At 34.2% G+C, this 15,606-nt stretch overlaps 15 non-coding genes across 15 annotated transcripts; 7 read left to right on the top strand and 8 right to left on the bottom strand.

Moving 5' to 3' along the window:
- Positions 1–162: 162 nt before the first annotated feature.
- Trnar-acg (transfer RNA arginine (anticodon ACG)) lies at positions 163–235 on the bottom strand. Its single transcript has one exon. It is a non-coding gene; the product is annotated as a tRNA-Arg (tRNA).
- A 262-nt stretch (positions 236–497) lies between these two features.
- On the top strand, positions 498–569 carry Trnad-guc (transfer RNA aspartic acid (anticodon GUC)). Its single transcript has one exon. It is a non-coding gene; the product is annotated as a tRNA-Asp (tRNA).
- Positions 570–1,865: 1,296 nt separating this feature from the next.
- Positions 1,866–1,938, bottom strand: Trnar-acg (transfer RNA arginine (anticodon ACG)). Its single transcript has one exon. It is a non-coding gene; the product is annotated as a tRNA-Arg (tRNA).
- Positions 1,939–5,380: 3,442 nt separating this feature from the next.
- Trnar-acg (transfer RNA arginine (anticodon ACG)) lies at positions 5,381–5,453 on the bottom strand. The gene has a single exon. It is a non-coding gene; the product is annotated as a tRNA-Arg (tRNA).
- A 262-nt stretch (positions 5,454–5,715) lies between these two features.
- On the top strand, positions 5,716–5,787 carry Trnad-guc (transfer RNA aspartic acid (anticodon GUC)). Its single transcript has one exon. It is a non-coding gene; the product is annotated as a tRNA-Asp (tRNA).
- A 1,296-nt stretch (positions 5,788–7,083) lies between these two features.
- On the bottom strand, positions 7,084–7,156 carry Trnar-acg (transfer RNA arginine (anticodon ACG)). The gene has a single exon. It is a non-coding gene; the product is annotated as a tRNA-Arg (tRNA).
- A 262-nt stretch (positions 7,157–7,418) lies between these two features.
- Trnad-guc (transfer RNA aspartic acid (anticodon GUC)) lies at positions 7,419–7,490 on the top strand. Its single transcript has one exon. It is a non-coding gene; the product is annotated as a tRNA-Asp (tRNA).
- Positions 7,491–8,786: 1,296 nt separating this feature from the next.
- Trnar-acg (transfer RNA arginine (anticodon ACG)) lies at positions 8,787–8,859 on the bottom strand. Its single transcript has one exon. It is a non-coding gene; the product is annotated as a tRNA-Arg (tRNA).
- Positions 8,860–9,121: 262 nt separating this feature from the next.
- Trnad-guc (transfer RNA aspartic acid (anticodon GUC)) lies at positions 9,122–9,193 on the top strand. The gene has a single exon. It is a non-coding gene; the product is annotated as a tRNA-Asp (tRNA).
- Positions 9,194–10,489: 1,296 nt separating this feature from the next.
- On the bottom strand, positions 10,490–10,562 carry Trnar-acg (transfer RNA arginine (anticodon ACG)). The gene has a single exon. It is a non-coding gene; the product is annotated as a tRNA-Arg (tRNA).
- A 262-nt stretch (positions 10,563–10,824) lies between these two features.
- Positions 10,825–10,896, top strand: Trnad-guc (transfer RNA aspartic acid (anticodon GUC)). Its single transcript has one exon. It is a non-coding gene; the product is annotated as a tRNA-Asp (tRNA).
- A 1,296-nt stretch (positions 10,897–12,192) lies between these two features.
- On the bottom strand, positions 12,193–12,265 carry Trnar-acg (transfer RNA arginine (anticodon ACG)). The gene has a single exon. It is a non-coding gene; the product is annotated as a tRNA-Arg (tRNA).
- Positions 12,266–12,527: 262 nt separating this feature from the next.
- Positions 12,528–12,599, top strand: Trnad-guc (transfer RNA aspartic acid (anticodon GUC)). The gene has a single exon. It is a non-coding gene; the product is annotated as a tRNA-Asp (tRNA).
- A 1,296-nt stretch (positions 12,600–13,895) lies between these two features.
- Positions 13,896–13,968, bottom strand: Trnar-acg (transfer RNA arginine (anticodon ACG)). The gene has a single exon. It is a non-coding gene; the product is annotated as a tRNA-Arg (tRNA).
- A 262-nt stretch (positions 13,969–14,230) lies between these two features.
- Positions 14,231–14,302, top strand: Trnad-guc (transfer RNA aspartic acid (anticodon GUC)). The gene has a single exon. It is a non-coding gene; the product is annotated as a tRNA-Asp (tRNA).
- Positions 14,303–15,606: the final 1,304 nt, after the last annotated feature.

The following is a 15,606-nucleotide window of genomic DNA, read 5'->3' on the forward strand; positions in this document are numbered from 1 at the left end:
TCCACCAAAACCCCATCAATGAGTTCAAACTGTTTCTGACGTTTGGATGCTCTATAATCAGTTCAGATATTTCTTTTAAATGTGACTTCTAACTGTCCACTATATATAGACTATATACGTGTTTCAAGAGGGTGTGTTAAAAAGGATTGACAAAAAACTATCCGAGCTTGCCAGGATTCGAACCTGGAATCTTCTGATCCGTAGTCAGACGCGTTATCCGTTGCGCCACAAGCCCTTAGACGCTGGTGTTCCTATTTTACTCTTTATACCTTTGACTCTTCGAATTGTCTTCAATGATATCTCGCATATAGCCTTGTCCATCTTAGATGCATAACTCCCAGTATCAATTTTTTTGGCAAATAACACTCCAATTCGTTATGATGCACACTTATTTCTCTCAGTTGAGAGAAGCGGGAAAAGTAGCTTTTTCTGGCTTTTGTGTTGGTAATTTCTAAAGTTTAGCTTTATCTGTTAAAATTTGTGCTCTCACCTTCAAGTCCTCGGTAGTATAGTGGTTAGTATCCCCGCCTGTCACGCGGGAGACCGGGGTTCGATTCCCCGCCGGGGAGGACATTTATTTTTGTTATATCCTTCTAACATGTTGAATGTAAAGGTTGGCATGCAGCCACAACATATATATATGTGCTAATAAAAGATTCCACCAAAACCCCATCAATGAGTTCAAACTGTTTCTGACGTTTAATTTACACACAGATGTTAATAAAGAAAAAGAAAATAAAGAAATAGACAAAATAAAAACTATCGCTCCGAAGTTAATAGTTACAGGGAAGAGTCCGTGTACAGATAGTCATTTTCAGAAAATTGTATACAGCCAACGATCAGACGGAAGTTGTTTGATAGGAAAATTAAAAAAGAGAGAAATGGTAGTTATATGGACATTAGGGAAGCGCGGTGAATTTCGTCATGTAAATATAGAAACTGACAAAATCGAATATGGAAACGCAATGGCTTCCGTCTACAAATTTAGAGACATTAGAAAATCGGACAATGATGAAATTAAGTGTTATGTTCGTGCTATTCCAAAGATTGAAAGATATGCAGAGATGCACAGACTTTGTTTGTGGTGTTTTGATGAATAAACTGTTATTAGGGAGGGGGATATTAGATGTTGAATATGCTAAATAATTCTAAAATAATTTTTGTGGTGTACCAAATTCTGGTCTGGAAACCAACCGTTTTTTTAAAACAACCAACATTAATTAAAATAGATCATTTGCGTATTTATTAACATTTCCGATTGTTTTTCTCCTTGTAATAGTTGAACTGTTGTTTTTATCATTTTATTTAAAACTGAGAAAAGGTTAAAAAAAAAAAGAAGAAAAGAAAGAAGAAGAGTAAAGTTTAAGCAAGTTAATGACCAGAAAGCCATTTCAGGGTGAAATAAAATAAGAAAATATATAGATTGTATAATACTTAGAATATTTTCCATTTCAGAGAAAGGACAATAAATATTTACAATGTTTTCATTTATGTGTAATTGAAATTGTAAACTGTGATATGTATATATAGATTGTGAATATAATAAAGATAAAAAAAAAAAAAAGTATCCCCGCCTGTCACGCGGGAGACCGGGGTTCGATTCCCCGCCGGGGAGGACATTTATTTTTGTTATATCCTTCTAACATGTTGAATGTAAAGGTTGGCATGCAGCCACAACATATATATATGTGCTAATAAAAGATTCCACCAAAACCCCATCAATGAGTTCAAACTGTTTCTGACGTTTGGATGCTCTATAATCAGTTCAGATATTTCTTTTAAATGTGACTTCTAACTGTCCACTATATATAGACTATATACGTGTTTCAAGAGGGTGTGTTAAAAAGGATTGACAAAAAACTATCCGAGCTTGCCAGGATTCGAACCTGGAATCTTCTGATCCGTAGTCAGACGCGTTATCCGTTGCGCCACAAGCCCTTAGACGCTGGTGTTCCTATTTTACTCTTTATACCTTTGACTCTTCGAATTGTCTTCAATGATATCTCGCATATAGCCTTGTCCATCTTAGATGCATAACTCCCAGTATCAATTTTTTTGGCAAATAACACTCCAATTCGTTATGATGCACACTTATTTCTCTCAGTTGAGAGAAGCGGGAAAAGTAGCTTTTTCTGGCTTTTGTGTTGGTAATTTCTAAAGTTTAGCTTTATCTGTTAAAATTTGTGCTCTCACCTTCAAGTCCTCGGTAGTATAGTGGTTAGTATCCCCGCCTGTCACGCGGGAGACCGGGGTTCGGTGTAGGAAAAAAATCGAGTGGACCTTTGCATGACAGGACGTTGTTTTTGTGTACAGTGAAAATATTACTCTACTATAAGTTATTGCTCGGATTACCAAGCTAAAATATGGATTATTCACATTCTTACTTGTTTTAGAAGTAAGTTCTTTTCATTGATATTGAAAAACCGTCTTTATTAACTGTTTGAAATGTTGTAAATACTGTTGGATTGAAAGAGGCTACCCGAGGGTGAATTGTATAACTGTTTTTAATTACATTTATAATGGAAAGGCTCCCGTCGTTATTAACGAGTACTATAGAAAACGCATGTAAACAATTTCGTCATATATCATTTACTGTGCATGGTGAGAATGACAGAGCCCGTGTATCTATAGTTTTTACAAATCAAGATAGTAATAAGACTAAAAGAAAATCAAATTCTACTGTCAATCGTGATAAAAAACGGATGAAAGAGTATAATACTGATGATGCAAACAGTTCTTTTAGTGAGAACCATAAAGATGTGATTAGTTCAGATTGTTCATCTGAAATTAGTCAAATACCGATTGAAAAAGTATCGACAAATATCCTCGATATAATGGACATTGACGATAACCCGTCTGTGGCCTCTACTACTTCAGGTAACATTGAAGTTATAGAGAGTCCAAATATAGAACTGTCCGGCGATACAGGTAATGAATTGTCTTTGTCACCAACCTGTTTAACGGGTGAAAATGTAAACAATGTGGAAAAATGTAAACAAAGAATATCTGTTGATAGAATTGAAAAGAATAAATGTACCGTAGAAGGAGAAAATTTAGTAACAAAATGTACAATTAGTAAAAAGAATAATAGCGATATTGTATCCACTACGTCACTAGGTGTACAATCATGTGATAAAACGAAAGAACATAATACAAAAGTACCAGAAAGTGGAATTATAAGGAAAATTGTTTTGAAAAAAAGCCGTACCGGTATGGACATGTTGATTGGAAAAACGGAAAGAGGACGTCTGGTATTGTTTCATATGAGCCGTAAAAATTTTGAACTTCTCCTTCCCGGAGAACAGGAGTACTCTAGATTTAACAAAGTGCTAACCGATGATTTTGAAGATGTACGAACAACACCATTTATGAATGATGAAGTGAATGAAGGGATAATGAAAATGGAAAAAGTTGTGAAAATGAAAAGACTGTAATTTGTGTATTGATATATTGTAATTTGTTTTTATTGTGAGAAAGTTGGTATGTTTCTGTGAGAAAATGTGAGAAAAAGTTTTTGCTGAACGATGATAATTATATTGTGATGTTGTTTGTTTGTCTTATTATTGCTGATAATTGCCTTAATTTTAATACTTTCGTTAATTTTTGCGTAGTGGAATGGAGACCAGCCCTGTGCGAATTATTATTTTGATTGTAACATTTTGTGTCATATGTCGGACAATAAGACTGTATAAACACGTAACTTTGTAATTTTTTCATTGTATTCTGTGTAAGCTTTTTATAAATGTGAATGTATGAGCTGAATGGTAGATTAGATAGAGATTGAATATAAGTATAGGGGTATGATATTTTTCTATAGAAAATGATATGTATATGTATATAAATATGAGTATCGAAAGTAAATTATCAGACAAGTATATGTTCGTGACAAATATTTCACGCTATATAAATAATGTTTCAAATGTGATTTGTTTCAGAGAAAGGACAATAACTATTGACAATGTTTTCACTTTTGTGTAACTGAAACTGTGATATGTATATATGAATTGTTGATTATAATAAAGATAAAAAAAAAGTATCCCCGCCTGTCACGCGGGAGACCGGGGTTCGATTCCCCGCCGGGGAGGACATTTATTTTTGTTATATCCTTCTAACATGTTGAATGTAAAGGTTGGCATGCAGCCACAACATATATATATGTGCTAATAAAAGATTCCACCAAAACCCCATCAATGAGTTCAAACTGTTTCTGACGTTTAATTTACACACAGATGTTAATAAAGAAAAAGAAAATAAAGAAATAGACAAAATAAAAACTATCGCTCCGAAGTTAATAGTTACAGGGAAGAGTCCGTGTACAGATAGTCATTTTCAGAAAATTGTATACAGCCAACGATCAGACGGAAGTTGTTTGATAGGAAAATTAAAAAAGAGAGAAATGGTAGTTATATGGACATTAGGGAAGCGCGGTGAATTTCGTCATGTAAATATAGAAACTGACAAAATCGAATATGGAAACGCAATGGCTTCCGTCTACAAATTTAGAGACATTAGAAAATCGGACAATGATGAAATTAAGTGTTATGTTCGTGCTATTCCAAAGATTGAAAGATATGCAGAGATGCACAGACTTTGTTTGTGGTGTTTTGATGAATAAACTGTTATTAGGGAGGGGGATATTAGATGTTGAATATGCTAAATAATTCTAAAATAATTTTTGTGGTGTACCAAATTCTGGTCTGGAAACCAACCGTTTTTTTAAAACAACCAACATTAATTAAAATAGATCATTTGCGTATTTATTAACATTTCCGATTGTTTTTCTCCTTGTAATAGTTGAACTGTTGTTTTTATCATTTTATTTAAAACTGAGAAAAGGTTAAAAAAAAAAAGAAGAAAAGAAAGAAGAAGAGTAAAGTTTAAGCAAGTTAATGACCAGAAAGCCATTTCAGGGTGAAATAAAATAAGAAAATATATAGATTGTATAATACTTAGAATATTTTCCATTTCAGAGAAAGGACAATAAATATTTACAATGTTTTCATTTATGTGTAATTGAAATTGTAAACTGTGATATGTATATATAGATTGTGAATATAATAAAGATAAAAAAAAAAAAAAGTATCCCCGCCTGTCACGCGGGAGACCGGGGTTCGATTCCCCGCCGGGGAGGACATTTATTTTTGTTATATCCTTCTAACATGTTGAATGTAAAGGTTGGCATGCAGCCACAACATATATATATGTGCTAATAAAAGATTCCACCAAAACCCCATCAATGAGTTCAAACTGTTTCTGACGTTTGGATGCTCTATAATCAGTTCAGATATTTCTTTTAAATGTGACTTCTAACTGTCCACTATATATAGACTATATACGTGTTTCAAGAGGGTGTGTTAAAAAGGATTGACAAAAAACTATCCGAGCTTGCCAGGATTCGAACCTGGAATCTTCTGATCCGTAGTCAGACGCGTTATCCGTTGCGCCACAAGCCCTTAGACGCTGGTGTTCCTATTTTACTCTTTATACCTTTGACTCTTCGAATTGTCTTCAATGATATCTCGCATATAGCCTTGTCCATCTTAGATGCATAACTCCCAGTATCAATTTTTTTGGCAAATAACACTCCAATTCGTTATGATGCACACTTATTTCTCTCAGTTGAGAGAAGCGGGAAAAGTAGCTTTTTCTGGCTTTTGTGTTGGTAATTTCTAAAGTTTAGCTTTATCTGTTAAAATTTGTGCTCTCACCTTCAAGTCCTCGGTAGTATAGTGGTTAGTATCCCCGCCTGTCACGCGGGAGACCGGGGTTCGATTCCCCGCCGGGGAGGACATTTATTTTTGTTATATCCTTCTAACATGTTGAATGTAAAGGTTGGCATGCAGCCACAACATATATATATGTGCTAATAAAAGATTCCACCAAAACCCCATCAATGAGTTCAAACTGTTTCTGACGTTTAATTTACACACAGATGTTAATAAAGAAAAAGAAAATAAAGAAATAGACAAAATAAAAACTATCGCTCCGAAGTTAATAGTTACAGGGAAGAGTCCGTGTACAGATAGTCATTTTCAGAAAATTGTATACAGCCAACGATCAGACGGAAGTTGTTTGATAGGAAAATTAAAAAAGAGAGAAATGGTAGTTATATGGACATTAGGGAAGCGCGGTGAATTTCGTCATGTAAATATAGAAACTGACAAAATCGAATATGGAAACGCAATGGCTTCCGTCTACAAATTTAGAGACATTAGAAAATCGGACAATGATGAAATTAAGTGTTATGTTCGTGCTATTCCAAAGATTGAAAGATATGCAGAGATGCACAGACTTTGTTTGTGGTGTTTTGATGAATAAACTGTTATTAGGGAGGGGGATATTAGATGTTGAATATGCTAAATAATTCTAAAATAATTTTTGTGGTGTACCAAATTCTGGTCTGGAAACCAACCGTTTTTTTAAAACAACCAACATTAATTAAAATAGATCATTTGCGTATTTATTAACATTTCCGATTGTTTTTCTCCTTGTAATAGTTGAACTGTTGTTTTTATCATTTTATTTAAAACTGAGAAAAGGTTAAAAAAAAAAAGAAGAAAAGAAAGAAGAAGAGTAAAGTTTAAGCAAGTTAATGACCAGAAAGCCATTTCAGGGTGAAATAAAATAAGAAAATATATAGATTGTATAATACTTAGAATATTTTCCATTTCAGAGAAAGGACAATAAATATTTACAATGTTTTCATTTATGTGTAATTGAAATTGTAAACTGTGATATGTATATATAGATTGTGAATATAATAAAGATAAAAAAAAAAAAAAGTATCCCCGCCTGTCACGCGGGAGACCGGGGTTCGATTCCCCGCCGGGGAGGACATTTATTTTTGTTATATCCTTCTAACATGTTGAATGTAAAGGTTGGCATGCAGCCACAACATATATATATGTGCTAATAAAAGATTCCACCAAAACCCCATCAATGAGTTCAAACTGTTTCTGACGTTTGGATGCTCTATAATCAGTTCAGATATTTCTTTTAAATGTGACTTCTAACTGTCCACTATATATAGACTATATACGTGTTTCAAGAGGGTGTGTTAAAAAGGATTGACAAAAAACTATCCGAGCTTGCCAGGATTCGAACCTGGAATCTTCTGATCCGTAGTCAGACGCGTTATCCGTTGCGCCACAAGCCCTTAGACGCTGGTGTTCCTATTTTACTCTTTATACCTTTGACTCTTCGAATTGTCTTCAATGATATCTCGCATATAGCCTTGTCCATCTTAGATGCATAACTCCCAGTATCAATTTTTTTGGCAAATAACACTCCAATTCGTTATGATGCACACTTATTTCTCTCAGTTGAGAGAAGCGGGAAAAGTAGCTTTTTCTGGCTTTTGTGTTGGTAATTTCTAAAGTTTAGCTTTATCTGTTAAAATTTGTGCTCTCACCTTCAAGTCCTCGGTAGTATAGTGGTTAGTATCCCCGCCTGTCACGCGGGAGACCGGGGTTCGATTCCCCGCCGGGGAGGACATTTATTTTTGTTATATCCTTCTAACATGTTGAATGTAAAGGTTGGCATGCAGCCACAACATATATATATGTGCTAATAAAAGATTCCACCAAAACCCCATCAATGAGTTCAAACTGTTTCTGACGTTTAATTTACACACAGATGTTAATAAAGAAAAAGAAAATAAAGAAATAGACAAAATAAAAACTATCGCTCCGAAGTTAATAGTTACAGGGAAGAGTCCGTGTACAGATAGTCATTTTCAGAAAATTGTATACAGCCAACGATCAGACGGAAGTTGTTTGATAGGAAAATTAAAAAAGAGAGAAATGGTAGTTATATGGACATTAGGGAAGCGCGGTGAATTTCGTCATGTAAATATAGAAACTGACAAAATCGAATATGGAAACGCAATGGCTTCCGTCTACAAATTTAGAGACATTAGAAAATCGGACAATGATGAAATTAAGTGTTATGTTCGTGCTATTCCAAAGATTGAAAGATATGCAGAGATGCACAGACTTTGTTTGTGGTGTTTTGATGAATAAACTGTTATTAGGGAGGGGGATATTAGATGTTGAATATGCTAAATAATTCTAAAATAATTTTTGTGGTGTACCAAATTCTGGTCTGGAAACCAACCGTTTTTTTAAAACAACCAACATTAATTAAAATAGATCATTTGCGTATTTATTAACATTTCCGATTGTTTTTCTCCTTGTAATAGTTGAACTGTTGTTTTTATCATTTTATTTAAAACTGAGAAAAGGTTAAAAAAAAAAAGAAGAAAAGAAAGAAGAAGAGTAAAGTTTAAGCAAGTTAATGACCAGAAAGCCATTTCAGGGTGAAATAAAATAAGAAAATATATAGATTGTATAATACTTAGAATATTTTCCATTTCAGAGAAAGGACAATAAATATTTACAATGTTTTCATTTATGTGTAATTGAAATTGTAAACTGTGATATGTATATATAGATTGTGAATATAATAAAGATAAAAAAAAAAAAAAGTATCCCCGCCTGTCACGCGGGAGACCGGGGTTCGATTCCCCGCCGGGGAGGACATTTATTTTTGTTATATCCTTCTAACATGTTGAATGTAAAGGTTGGCATGCAGCCACAACATATATATATGTGCTAATAAAAGATTCCACCAAAACCCCATCAATGAGTTCAAACTGTTTCTGACGTTTGGATGCTCTATAATCAGTTCAGATATTTCTTTTAAATGTGACTTCTAACTGTCCACTATATATAGACTATATACGTGTTTCAAGAGGGTGTGTTAAAAAGGATTGACAAAAAACTATCCGAGCTTGCCAGGATTCGAACCTGGAATCTTCTGATCCGTAGTCAGACGCGTTATCCGTTGCGCCACAAGCCCTTAGACGCTGGTGTTCCTATTTTACTCTTTATACCTTTGACTCTTCGAATTGTCTTCAATGATATCTCGCATATAGCCTTGTCCATCTTAGATGCATAACTCCCAGTATCAATTTTTTTGGCAAATAACACTCCAATTCGTTATGATGCACACTTATTTCTCTCAGTTGAGAGAAGCGGGAAAAGTAGCTTTTTCTGGCTTTTGTGTTGGTAATTTCTAAAGTTTAGCTTTATCTGTTAAAATTTGTGCTCTCACCTTCAAGTCCTCGGTAGTATAGTGGTTAGTATCCCCGCCTGTCACGCGGGAGACCGGGGTTCGATTCCCCGCCGGGGAGGACATTTATTTTTGTTATATCCTTCTAACATGTTGAATGTAAAGGTTGGCATGCAGCCACAACATATATATATGTGCTAATAAAAGATTCCACCAAAACCCCATCAATGAGTTCAAACTGTTTCTGACGTTTAATTTACACACAGATGTTAATAAAGAAAAAGAAAATAAAGAAATAGACAAAATAAAAACTATCGCTCCGAAGTTAATAGTTACAGGGAAGAGTCCGTGTACAGATAGTCATTTTCAGAAAATTGTATACAGCCAACGATCAGACGGAAGTTGTTTGATAGGAAAATTAAAAAAGAGAGAAATGGTAGTTATATGGACATTAGGGAAGCGCGGTGAATTTCGTCATGTAAATATAGAAACTGACAAAATCGAATATGGAAACGCAATGGCTTCCGTCTACAAATTTAGAGACATTAGAAAATCGGACAATGATGAAATTAAGTGTTATGTTCGTGCTATTCCAAAGATTGAAAGATATGCAGAGATGCACAGACTTTGTTTGTGGTGTTTTGATGAATAAACTGTTATTAGGGAGGGGGATATTAGATGTTGAATATGCTAAATAATTCTAAAATAATTTTTGTGGTGTACCAAATTCTGGTCTGGAAACCAACCGTTTTTTTAAAACAACCAACATTAATTAAAATAGATCATTTGCGTATTTATTAACATTTCCGATTGTTTTTCTCCTTGTAATAGTTGAACTGTTGTTTTTATCATTTTATTTAAAACTGAGAAAAGGTTAAAAAAAAAAAGAAGAAAAGAAAGAAGAAGAGTAAAGTTTAAGCAAGTTAATGACCAGAAAGCCATTTCAGGGTGAAATAAAATAAGAAAATATATAGATTGTATAATACTTAGAATATTTTCCATTTCAGAGAAAGGACAATAAATATTTACAATGTTTTCATTTATGTGTAATTGAAATTGTAAACTGTGATATGTATATATAGATTGTGAATATAATAAAGATAAAAAAAAAAAAAAGTATCCCCGCCTGTCACGCGGGAGACCGGGGTTCGATTCCCCGCCGGGGAGGACATTTATTTTTGTTATATCCTTCTAACATGTTGAATGTAAAGGTTGGCATGCAGCCACAACATATATATATGTGCTAATAAAAGATTCCACCAAAACCCCATCAATGAGTTCAAACTGTTTCTGACGTTTGGATGCTCTATAATCAGTTCAGATATTTCTTTTAAATGTGACTTCTAACTGTCCACTATATATAGACTATATACGTGTTTCAAGAGGGTGTGTTAAAAAGGATTGACAAAAAACTATCCGAGCTTGCCAGGATTCGAACCTGGAATCTTCTGATCCGTAGTCAGACGCGTTATCCGTTGCGCCACAAGCCCTTAGACGCTGGTGTTCCTATTTTACTCTTTATACCTTTGACTCTTCGAATTGTCTTCAATGATATCTCGCATATAGCCTTGTCCATCTTAGATGCATAACTCCCAGTATCAATTTTTTTGGCAAATAACACTCCAATTCGTTATGATGCACACTTATTTCTCTCAGTTGAGAGAAGCGGGAAAAGTAGCTTTTTCTGGCTTTTGTGTTGGTAATTTCTAAAGTTTAGCTTTATCTGTTAAAATTTGTGCTCTCACCTTCAAGTCCTCGGTAGTATAGTGGTTAGTATCCCCGCCTGTCACGCGGGAGACCGGGGTTCGATTCCCCGCCGGGGAGGACATTTATTTTTGTTATATCCTTCTAACATGTTGAATGTAAAGGTTGGCATGCAGCCACAACATATATATATGTGCTAATAAAAGATTCCACCAAAACCCCATCAATGAGTTCAAACTGTTTCTGACGTTTAATTTACACACAGATGTTAATAAAGAAAAAGAAAATAAAGAAATAGACAAAATAAAAACTATCGCTCCGAAGTTAATAGTTACAGGGAAGAGTCCGTGTACAGATAGTCATTTTCAGAAAATTGTATACAGCCAACGATCAGACGGAAGTTGTTTGATAGGAAAATTAAAAAAGAGAGAAATGGTAGTTATATGGACATTAGGGAAGCGCGGTGAATTTCGTCATGTAAATATAGAAACTGACAAAATCGAATATGGAAACGCAATGGCTTCCGTCTACAAATTTAGAGACATTAGAAAATCGGACAATGATGAAATTAAGTGTTATGTTCGTGCTATTCCAAAGATTGAAAGATATGCAGAGATGCACAGACTTTGTTTGTGGTGTTTTGATGAATAAACTGTTATTAGGGAGGGGGATATTAGATGTTGAATATGCTAAATAATTCTAAAATAATTTTTGTGGTGTACCAAATTCTGGTCTGGAAACCAACCGTTTTTTTAAAACAACCAACATTAATTAAAATAGATCATTTGCGTATTTATTAACATTTCCGATTGTTTTTCTCCTTGTAATAGTTGAACTGTTGTTTTTATCATTTTATTTAAAACTGAGAAAAGGTTAAAAAAAAAAAGAAGAAAAGAAAGAAGAAGAGTAAAGTTTAAGCAAGTTAATGACCAGAAAGCCATTTCAGGGTGAAATAAAATAAGAAAATATATAGATTGTATAATACTTAGAATATTTTCCATTTCAGAGAAAGGACAATAAATATTTACAATGTTTTCATTTATGTGTAATTGAAATTGTAAACTGTGATATGTATATATAGATTGTGAATATAATAAAGATAAAAAAAAAAAAAAGTATCCCCGCCTGTCACGCGGGAGACCGGGGTTCGATTCCCCGCCGGGGAGGACATTTATTTTTGTTATATCCTTCTAACATGTTGAATGTAAAGGTTGGCATGCAGCCACAACATATATATATGTGCTAATAAAAGATTCCACCAAAACCCCATCAATGAGTTCAAACTGTTTCTGACGTTTGGATGCTCTATAATCAGTTCAGATATTTCTTTTAAATGTGACTTCTAACTGTCCACTATATATAGACTATATACGTGTTTCAAGAGGGTGTGTTAAAAAGGATTGACAAAAAACTATCCGAGCTTGCCAGGATTCGAACCTGGAATCTTCTGATCCGTAGTCAGACGCGTTATCCGTTGCGCCACAAGCCCTTAGACGCTGGTGTTCCTATTTTACTCTTTATACCTTTGACTCTTCGAATTGTCTTCAATGATATCTCGCATATAGCCTTGTCCATCTTAGATGCATAACTCCCAGTATCAATTTTTTTGGCAAATAACACTCCAATTCGTTATGATGCACACTTATTTCTCTCAGTTGAGAGAAGCGGGAAAAGTAGCTTTTTCTGGCTTTTGTGTTGGTAATTTCTAAAGTTTAGCTTTATCTGTTAAAATTTGTGCTCTCACCTTCAAGTCCTCGGTAGTATAGTGGTTAGTATCCCCGCCTGTCACGCGGGAGACCGGGGTTCGATTCCCCGCCGGGGAGGACATTTATTTTTGTTATATCCTTCTAACATGTTGAATGTAAAGGTTGGCATGCAGCCACAACATATATATATGTGCTAATAAAAGATTCCACCAAAACCCCATCAATGAGTTCAAACTGTTTCTGACGTTTAATTTACACACAGATGTTAATAAAGAAAAAGAAAATAAAGAAATAGACAAAATAAAAACTATCGCTCCGAAGTTAATAGTTACAGGGAAGAGTCCGTGTACAGATAGTCATTTTCAGAAAATTGTATACAGCCAACGATCAGACGGAAGTTGTTTGATAGGAAAATTAAAAAAGAGAGAAATGGTAGTTATATGGACATTAGGGAAGCGCGGTGAATTTCGTCATGTAAATATAGAAACTGACAAAATCGAATATGGAAACGCAATGGCTTCCGTCTACAAATTTAGAGACATTAGAAAATCGGACAATGATGAAATTAAGTGTTATGTTCGTGCTATTCCAAAGATTGAAAGATATGCAGAGATGCACAGACTTTGTTTGTGGTGTTTTGATGAATAAACTGTTATTAGGGAGGGGGATATTAGATGTTGAATATGCTAAATAATTCTAAAATAATTTTTGTGGTGTACCAAATTCTGGTCTGGAAACCAACCGTTTTTTTAAAACAACCAACATTAATTAAAATAGATCATTTGCGTATTTATTAACATTTCCGATTGTTTTTCTCCTTGTAATAGTTGAACTGTTGTTTTTATCATTTTATTTAAAACTGAGAAAAGGTTAAAAAAAAAAAGAAGAAAAGAAAGAAGAAGAGTAAAGTTTAAGCAAGTTAATGACCAGAAAGCCATTTCAGGGTGAAATAAAATAAGAAAATATATAGATTGTATAATACTTAGAATATTTTCCATTTCAGAGAAAGGACAATAAATATTTACAATGTTTTCATTTATGTGTAATTGAAATTGTAAACTGTGATATGTATATATAGATTGTGAATATAATAAAGATAAAAAAAAAAAAAAGTATCCCCGCCTGTCACGCGGGAGACCGGGGTTCGATTCCCCGCCGGGGAGGACATTTATTTTTGTTATATCCTTCTAACATGTTGAATGTAAAGGTTGGCATGCAGCCACAACATATATATATGTGCTAATAAAAGATTCCACCAAAACCCCATCAATGAGTTCAAACTGTTTCTGACGTTTGGATGCTCTATAATCAGTTCAGATATTTCTTTTAAATGTGACTTCTAACTGTCCACTATATATAGACTATATACGTGTTTCAAGAGGGTGTGTTAAAAAGGATTGACAAAAAACTATCCGAGCTTGCCAGGATTCGAACCTGGAATCTTCTGATCCGTAGTCAGACGCGTTATCCGTTGCGCCACAAGCCCTTAGACGCTGGTGTTCCTATTTTACTCTTTATACCTTTGACTCTTCGAATTGTCTTCAATGATATCTCGCATATAGCCTTGTCCATCTTAGATGCATAACTCCCAGTATCAATTTTTTTGGCAAATAACACTCCAATTCGTTATGATGCACACTTATTTCTCTCAGTTGAGAGAAGCGGGAAAAGTAGCTTTTTCTGGCTTTTGTGTTGGTAATTTCTAAAGTTTAGCTTTATCTGTTAAAATTTGTGCTCTCACCTTCAAGTCCTCGGTAGTATAGTGGTTAGTATCCCCGCCTGTCACGCGGGAGACCGGGGTTCGATTCCCCGCCGGGGAGGACATTTATTTTTGTTATATCCTTCTAACATGTTGAATGTAAAGGTTGGCATGCAGCCACAACATATATATATGTGCTAATAAAAGATTCCACCAAAACCCCATCAATGAGTTCAAACTGTTTCTGACGTTTAATTTACACACAGATGTTAATAAAGAAAAAGAAAATAAAGAAATAGACAAAATAAAAACTATCGCTCCGAAGTTAATAGTTACAGGGAAGAGTCCGTGTACAGATAGTCATTTTCAGAAAATTGTATACAGCCAACGATCAGACGGAAGTTGTTTGATAGGAAAATTAAAAAAGAGAGAAATGGTAGTTATATGGACATTAGGGAAGCGCGGTGAATTTCGTCATGTAAATATAGAAACTGACAAAATCGAATATGGAAACGCAATGGCTTCCGTCTACAAATTTAGAGACATTAGAAAATCGGACAATGATGAAATTAAGTGTTATGTTCGTGCTATTCCAAAGATTGAAAGATATGCAGAGATGCACAGACTTTGTTTGTGGTGTTTTGATGAATAAACTGTTATTAGGGAGGGGGATATTAGATGTTGAATATGCTAAATAATTCTAAAATAATTTTTGTGGTGTACCAAATTCTGGTCTGGAAACCAACCGTTTTTTTAAAACAACCAACATTAATTAAAATAGATCATTTGCGTATTTATTAACATTTCCGATTGTTTTTCTCCTTGTAATAGTTGAACTGTTGTTTTTATCATTTTATTTAAAACTGAGAAAAGGTTAAAAAAAAAAAGAAGAAAAGAAAGAAGAAGAGTAAAGTTTAAGCAAGTTAATGACCAGAAAGCCATTTCAGGGTGAAATAAAATAAGAAAATATATAGATTGTATAATACTTAGAATATTTTCCATTTCAGAGAAAGGACAATAAATATTTACAATGTTTTCATTTATGTGTAATTGAAATTGTAAACTGTGATATGTATATATAGATTGTGAATATAATAAAGATAAAAAAAAAAAAAAGTATCCCCGCCTGTCACGCGGGAGACCGGGGTTCGATTCCCCGCCGGGGAGGACATTTATTTTTGTTATATCCTTCTAACATGTTGAATGTAAAGGTTGGCATGCAGCCACAACATATATATATGTGCTAATAAAAGATTCCACCAAAACCCCATCAATGAGTTCAAACTGTTTCTGACGTTTGGATGCTCTATAATCAGTTCAGATATTTCTTTTAAATGTGACTTCTAACTGTCCACTATATATAGACTATATACGTGTTTCAAGAGGGTGTGTTAAAAAGGATTGACAAAAAACTATCCGAGCTTG

Source organism: Mytilus trossulus, chromosome 14 (assembly GCF_036588685.1).
Source record: "Mytilus trossulus isolate FHL-02 chromosome 14, PNRI_Mtr1.1.1.hap1, whole genome shotgun sequence".
Lineage (NCBI taxonomy): Eukaryota > Metazoa > Mollusca > Bivalvia > Mytilida > Mytilidae > Mytilus > Mytilus trossulus.